Source organism: Buceros rhinoceros, unplaced genomic scaffold (genome assembly GCF_000710305.1).
Source record: "Buceros rhinoceros silvestris isolate BGI_N320 unplaced genomic scaffold, ASM71030v1 scaffold15995, whole genome shotgun sequence".
NCBI lineage: Eukaryota > Metazoa > Chordata > Aves > Bucerotiformes > Bucerotidae > Buceros > Buceros rhinoceros.
In genome coordinates this window covers 1-6661 of record NW_010414731.1, presented here as the reverse complement: position 1 = coordinate 6661, position 6661 = coordinate 1, and positions in this window count along the sequence as shown.

Below are 6661 nucleotides of genomic sequence, written 5' to 3'. Positions count from 1 at the left end.
TAGGGAAATAGCCATAGCTTTCCTATTTTGCATCTTTTTAGACTTAAGCAGGAGAGTTTAGAGCTTTTGAGAAAATCCCTTTTTACAAGCAATCAAACTTTTTTTTTTTAAAGGGGAAACAAAATATCTGTAGGGGACTTAAGACACAACAGTTATATCTGACTATATATTCTGAGGACGTTTCTAAGGTTTCACTACAGATTAAAGATGTCCTAACAGGACTTTTATTTTCTCTAAACTCTATATAAAAAAATCTGTAATTTGGGAAAATACTTGCTGTGTAAGAGAGGAAAAAAGTAGATGTTTGACAAGTGAATTTAGTGCTGGCCAATATGCTTGACTGGCATCCCTAAAGGCAGAACGCGCTCCTTCGTGTCCTCGAGCAGATATGTCACAGAGTAATGATGCGCCATAACTGTTAAAAATTCACAGTGCACAGTCAGTCTTCATTCATGCTTTATTCATACGAGACTCGTGTATTACATCTGCTCCGCTAATGGAGGCAGTAAGGCACACGTCTCTCCCGAGTTACAGTGACTTCTTTTTATCAAGGCAGAGATCTGTCAGCATATAAAATATGATTGCATAAACAATTGATATAGCCTGTGCCTGGAATTTCTGCAAATCACTTACTGCAGCTGGTTACTGTAGCAACAGGCAAAGGAGGCTGGTTTCGATTTCTTAGCTCCCGGCGGGAGAGGCTTTCTATTTTGTTGCATTTTGCTTCAGATGGGAAATGTGCTGGTGTAACATCTGTACACAAACCATCGTGGTACTTGGCCCCTTAAACGTAAAGCTATTGCCCCCCTTTTCCAGTTTGTCCAGGGTGCAATCTGGATATTCTTGTTAAAAGCTAGTACTGACAACATTCATTACCACCTAGGAGGGCACCTCTCTCCACGGTCGACAGTAAACCTTAACAACAGAGGAATTTGCTTCCCAGCTAATTTCCTTCGATGTCTAAGTGCATATGTTGTGGTTCAGATGTGTGGTGCTTTGTGCCTGTAGAAAGAAAAATTTTCTGATTTCTAAACCTTTTGAAAATGAGGGTTTGCAGTATCTGCCCTCGATGCAAATCTAAACTTTAGAGCCACTAATGTGTAGACTGAATTTTAGAACTGTTATATAATGTATGTTCCCAAACAAAAGCTACGTGTATTTTTCTTTGTAAGTAGAATTTCTTCTTGCCTTGTCTCACAATTTTGCCTTCTGGCGCACTGCTACTTACCTGCTGATAATATTGAATATATATATTTTTTAGTGGGATAATGTATACTATTACTTAAAATAAAAGCTTGAATATTCATGAGAGCTTTTTTATGGATGTTGCATCTACTTTCATTTTCTGTGTCACTAGTTCTCTGTAATATAAATTAGTTTAACTCTTCCCATAGGCCAAATTCTAGTCTTAATATGCCACAACCCTGCTGAAGCAAGACAGTGAGTCTGTTCCTACCAAATCTCATACTTCAGTAGTAATTTGCAGATGATGGGCTTACATGAAGCTCTATTTTAATATCTGAAGGAAAGAATATCTCAAAAGTTTTTATAATGTTGACTATGCTACTCTGTAAAATCTTTCCTAAGGCTGAAAACCTCTATTCCTGATAATTGTATAGGCTTGTATTTTCTGTCAAATACTGTTTACAAAATACGGTGCCAAAGCTTGTGTGAATGCATTAGGAAAAATTCTGCAAGAGGGAAATGCTTTGCATTTTGTTTTACTTTCCAGTTGTGTTTGGTTTTAAAGTAGAATGAGACTTTCCTGTAGCTGTTGCTTTTGGGTTTTGCTGCAAATAACAAAATTTCAAAGGAATAAGAGAATCGTGAAGGGTATCTGACATTACAGAAAGAATTCCATTGTCCTTACATCTCCTTTTCTGGTATATATGGTCTTTTTAAAAAGAGAAGAAAATTGACCTTTGAGGGAAAACCCTGCAGAAGTACTTTTTCTTTTGTTTTAGAAAAGATGTTTCAGAGTCTTCTCTCCACTGGTACTGGAAAAACACACTGGTTAAAAAAAAAATCCATTGTATTGAAGAGCAATCTCCAGTTTTCAGTGGAAATCAGATCTGGCAGAAGATCTACTGTAAACTTCTTAACCTAGACTATTTCTCTGTAAGCATGTTAGCCAACATACCACAGCACTCCTTCAAGCTTGTTTTAGACCAAGAGCCCATTTGACTCACACGCTCCTGGACTTTCCTCATGAAACCAGGGGGAAGAATGGCAGTAAAAGATTAGGCAACTCTGTTTGGATCTGTATTGTTTAGTTATCAATGACCTTACCCAAATTTAACTAGGGCATACGTCTTGAAGTGGTATGGGAAGCCATTCTGGGAGGTCATTGGAAGAGCTGGTGTTACAGAAAGCTGTTACATGACAAAAGGATGTTATGGAGCCAAATAATCAGTGAATATCCACAGACAACAAAGAACATAGGGCTAAATTCACTTCTAGTTTAAATCCTTCAAGTGCTAGAAATTATTTGGTAGCAAATGCGGTCTTCAAATCTGTCACAAAATATTTTTGAAGATGCCCTGTCGTGAATTATACTTAGTGGTTTGTGAAGTATCTTTTGAAAAAATAAACATACACTCAGAATAACTGGATATAACAAAGATCCAGGTGTTAACATGAGTATGTCCCAGTAAAACAAACCCTCTTTGTGTGTGCAGTTAGCATCACTACCTTGAAAACCACAGAATTGTTTCCGCTGTAGCTCTGCACTACACACAGAAATCCATACTCTCTTTAATTTTCTGGTTTGCTAATAGCATCCTAGTTTGGGTGATTTTTTTTCAACCTGTGTTCTTAATAATTTGGCAGTGAAGTACTGCGTATTGTTTGAAACTAAAATCCTACCCTTACTCCACAATTGCAGGTAGAAATGGTCAGATGTTTGTGGCTTCTTTAGAGCCTTTCTAATCCGGAATGTGACTAAAACCAACTGACTTCTATAGTAACCTCCAAGACCTCTGTAATACCGAAGAATTAAAGACAGATAATACTGCTTTCAGTTTTAATTTTCAGATATTTCAGAGGTGAATGTTACAGCTGCTAGAAACCAAGGGGGAATAAAAGAGTTTTCTGAGCCTTCTTAATTAATAGATTTTGTTGGGAATATTAAAAAAAAAAGTTTTCATCAGAATATTCTGAGTCCTAAAAAATTCTTACTGACACTCAAGTGGCAAACTGTCACCTAAAATACAGACAGCACATGAATGAAATTAGACAGATGCCCACAAATCTCACCTGAGCTGGTTAAATACGCACGGAGGCGTGAGAGTATCACAAGATACAAGATGAAGCAACCTGCGAGACAGAACTCCATCAGGTAGCGTTGCATTGTACAGCCTCGATACCTCTTGAGAGTCTGGGCTTTACTAATGCCATGTTTCTCTATAGGTTAATATGCCATAAAAGCTTTGATTAGCTTAACTCTTCCAGTTTGATAAAGGAACTGGAATTTGATTCAAAATAACACTGACTAGTTTTGCCTTGGTCCTAGTGTTTGTTGGAAATCCTCCCTGTTACAAAAAGGGTGATGAAACAGGGTGAGAAATTAAGACATTATTCTGGCTGCTGTGTAGCAAAGGGTACTTTTAAAATGTTACTTCTGGAAATACACAGTTTCAAGTTTGAGCTAGAGGAAGAAATGTTTATATATTCAGTATAACAGACTCCTATCCAGTAGCTCGTCTGCATTAGGTTTGCATGTTTTTGTGTCCAGGCTACTCTATTATTACCTTTTACTAACACGAATTATCCTACTGCTGAACATAACCAAGAGTCTGTTAAAGGTACTACAACCTTTAGTACTACAACCTGCAGTTTAATTTTAGCAAAGGACATAATTGTCTCCAGTAAGATTTAAGCTGGCTCTTTAAAGCTGAAGTGTTCTACTAAACTGCTGTCCACCTGATAGCAATCAGAAATGGGTGTTAATGCCATCGATTCACTACCCCCAGTAGTATGAGCTTTTGCTCCTTTCAGAGACAAGGCTATTTATGAAGCCACTTAATAAAAGATGTTGATAAAAAGCAAACCCACAAAGCTGGGATTTCATCGGTTACTGTAGTAAAGCAGGCCAACATTACATCCTTCCTGTTTTAACTGGCCCAAAACGTTCCCTGCTGTGCGGATGTAAGAAACGTGCACACCAGCCAGTCCAGAGTCTTTGGAGAGTTCCTCCGGCTGTGGCAATGCTGTTGCCCTTCACTGGAGCCTGGAAAAGGCAGAATTTATTTGTGCTAGTGAAGTGTTGCCGAATCCATGCACTGTCTAGGTGAAGCTTTCCCACTTGGTTAAATACTGTTTATATTTCCATAATCACAGATAGTCCTGCATTTTTAAAGGATCTTTTAGAAGGTTGTATACCATTTGATTTCTTCTTTCTGTAAAACCAGTAACCTCCCTGTCTTTGGGAGCTGTCTCATTAATCACAACATGCAGCTACAAGTACTATCGACGTATGTGGGACATATGAAAAACCTTGTTAAACTTTGTATTTTTTTTTTCAAAGAACCATTGCCAGGAAATGGTTTTGTTGAATCAGAAACATTTTTCATGAATGTTGGGTTGCTGCTAATTTCAAAACACCATGAATACAAGCTATCTATCTGTTTAATTAAAATATCAAATCACTTGGATAATATAGAATGAAACCAGTATTTTAGCAGTGATTCCCCTTGCCTGCTGTTGCTTTGTAGTATCGACCCTTTCCCTCCTTAGGTAACATCTTTTCTTCTTCTCATTTAAAAAAAAAATATATATTTTTGGTGGCTAAGAAAAGGCTTCTCCCCCCTCCCCCGCCCCCAGATAGGCACAAGACTATTCTTGTGCTGCGGGCTGCCTCCCTGCTGCCCCGCTGTTTCCTGCTCACCTACGTGTGGGCTGCAGGAGCTCTTCCAGCCAGCTAGACCTGCTGCTCTTAGGGCTGGGGTGCTTCTTCCTTCCGGACAATGTCTTACCACTCCCAGGACAGCAAGGCAAACCACCAATCTGCATGACCTCTCTTTAAGAATATAACACAATTTGCACTGACTGAGTGAGCAAAGAACAGGAAAGGATCCTGTCTTTCACATTTCCGAAGTATCAAAACCAAGAGGGCAAAATAACTGTAACGCGCCATTTTAAAAAGCATTGGTGTCTGAAAGCCCATCTCTGGATTTCCAAGTGCCTCAGGTTTCAGTTGCCTGTGGCTGACACTGTCTCTGTGCTCGCAGATACAGATTAGCTCTGAGCAGCTGCTTTTCCTGGGAATTTGAACACTGCAGCAGCAGTACGGAGTATAGCGATGATGCAGCCAAAGTTCTGTATGTTTGTTTTCTGAAGAGGTTTCAAACACATCTTCAGAAAACAAACATCTTCAAAAAACATGTTTGGATTTGAAATGAAATGTCCCCAAAATACTGCTGCGCTCTATAAGCTCTAATTGCTGCCAGAGCGCAATCTGTCGCGGTACTGCCCTGTTCTTGAGTGTTTTACCATTGCATTTACCTGTTCTAAGTATGAAATTTAAAAACAAGGTGTCAAACAGAAGCAAGTATCAAGAACATGCTAGTGGAATATCTATTAAAACTAAAAATTTCCACCCCCAGCCTTGTTACCAGTAAAAAGATGTCTTTATTGACATGGCAAGCATCAACAAGGAAAAAACCTGGATTTATGAAAAGAGGCAAAAATGTCTCGTGACGATCCACGTGCAGCCTGTATTATTGAGGAATGAGCACGTCTCTGAAATGGCATGATCCACGTGCAGTTTGTGGAATGGGATGGACCCACTAGAATTGTTTCTAGATCAAAGACGATTAGAAAGGTCATAGAAGACAAACATCTGATTCTAGCAGAGAATCTCCTGGAAAAGCTAAAAGTAATAACCAGCACATGGGAGAAGTTTCTAGCAAAGCTGAAGGTGGGTGTTTAGGCACGGAAGACCTCTTTGCGTTTGTGAATTCACCAGGAAGTGCTTTCGGAGGAGAGTGGGCTAGTTGTGGAGAAGGGACGAGGAGATACGAACAGTTCAGATCCTGCAAGATGTTGCTGAGGTCCAGGCTTATTCACGCAACTATTGCTAAAGCAGAAGACAGTAGAAGACAGTAGAAGGCCTGACCTGGCTGATGTTTCCAGGTCTGCTGAGCTCGACTGCAGCTGTGACGGTTTCTTTAAAGAAGCCTGTGTTTGTTTCCCGATGCTGCTGTTGGGGTATGGTGATCTGTCATCTTTGTGGTCCTGGAAAGCCGGATGATAGGCAGGTCCCCGAGGCTTACTTTGCCATGGGGTAGGCTACCTGCTCCAGTGCCGATGCTGAGCTGATGGCAGTGTTCATCGTCGGCAATGTAGTTGCCTGACAGCTATTAAGAAGCTATAAAGGCAGTTAACTAGTTTATGCGACTGCTTTGGTTAAAACTCTTCACCGATTCTCGGTGAAGTTAACGAGGTGCTATGTACGGTGTTGGTGTGAGGTTCCCCTTTCCTCGGGGACTGATTTTGCGGTGTGGGTTAGCCTCGTTGCTGTAAGCAGAATCCCTCTTCTGAGACTGTGCAGGAGGCGGCACAGGGAGCCCGCACAAGGCGGCCTCGCGCTGCTTGCACCTTGTGCCGCAAGGCACCGCGTGGCGGATGCCGCCCGGTGGGCTGGGGTGCGGGCACGCGGCCT